Source organism: Egretta garzetta, unplaced genomic scaffold, assembly GCF_000687185.1.
Source record: "Egretta garzetta isolate BGI_Z169 unplaced genomic scaffold, ASM68718v1 scaffold1257, whole genome shotgun sequence".
NCBI lineage: Eukaryota > Metazoa > Chordata > Aves > Pelecaniformes > Ardeidae > Egretta > Egretta garzetta.
Window position 1 is genome coordinate 157,886 of NW_009260151.1, and position 1,157 is coordinate 159,042.

General features: G+C 64.0%; 1 protein-coding gene across 1 annotated transcript in view; it reads left to right on the forward strand.

Annotated features, from left to right (window-relative positions):
- HK3 (hexokinase 3) overlaps nucleotides 1-1,157 on the forward strand; it is a 19,443-nt gene that overhangs the window by 6,896 nt on the left and 11,390 nt on the right. The gene's annotated exons all lie outside the window — the stretch shown is intronic.

Consider the following 1,157-nt stretch of genomic DNA (forward strand, 5'->3'; position numbering starts at 1 on the left):
CCTTCCCAGCGAATCATCGGCGGGGAGCGGAGCCGGCCCGGTGGCAGAGGCCAACAGCTCAGCCACATGCTCTCCACAGGCCGAACTCCTCTCCTGGTCCAAGGGCTTCAGCTGCAGTGACGTGGAGGGGAAGGACGTTGTGCAGTTGCTGCAGTCGGCCATCAACAAGCAGAAGGTGGGGGGCCCGTGGGGCCGGGGGGGCCTAGCTGGGGGCTGCCCCCGTGGAGGGGCTGATGATGCTCTCTCTTTGCCCCTGGCCAGCTCTGCAACGTGGACGTCGTTGCCCTGATGAATGACACCGTGGGCACCATGATGACCTGCAGCATGGGGGGGAAACCCTGTGAGGTCGCCTTGGTCGTGGGTGAGCAGTGGGCACCCTGCGTGCCAGGGTGGTGTGTGCTGCGGGGGGGCTGCGCCGGGGCTCACCCCCATCGCTCCCCGCAGACACGGGCACCAACAGCTGCTTCATGGCCGAAGCACAGCAGGTGGAGATGGCGGAGGAGACCAGTGGGCAGATATGTGTCAACACCGAGTGGGGCTACTTTGGGGACGATGGCACCCTGATCGACATCCTGACCCCCTACGATCAGCGTGTGGACCAGGAATCCTCCAACCCTGGGGAGAAGAGGTGCTGCCACCCGCCAGGGAGGGCAGGGCACCCGGGGCTCCCCGTCTACCCCTGAGCATGACAGACCCCACCAACAGGAGCAGATGGCCACCTGTGATGCTCCTGGGTGCTCTCAAAGGGCCAAGGGCTGCCAGGGGGGGATGACCGACCCCTTGCTTGGGCTGCACATAGATTTGAGAAGCTGGTGGGCAGCCTGTACCTGGGGGAGATCGTCAGGCACGTGCTGCCCGCCCTGGCTGCAGAGAAAGCACTCTTCATTGGGAGCAATACCGCTGTCCTGAGAACCAAGGATGTGCTTAAGACCCAGCAGGTCCTGGAGATCATCAGGTCAGTGTCTGGGAACCAGGAGCTGCCACAGGGAGTGGGGGGCAATGACGGGTGAGCCGGGGGCCCCGTAGGCCAGTGCTGTGCTCTCCCTTGCAGCAATGAGGCAGGTGTGACCAATACAAGGAAGATTCTGGGTGCTCTGGGGCTACAGCCGAGTGAGCAGGATTGCTTCCGGGTGCATCATATCTGCCGGGAGGCGGTG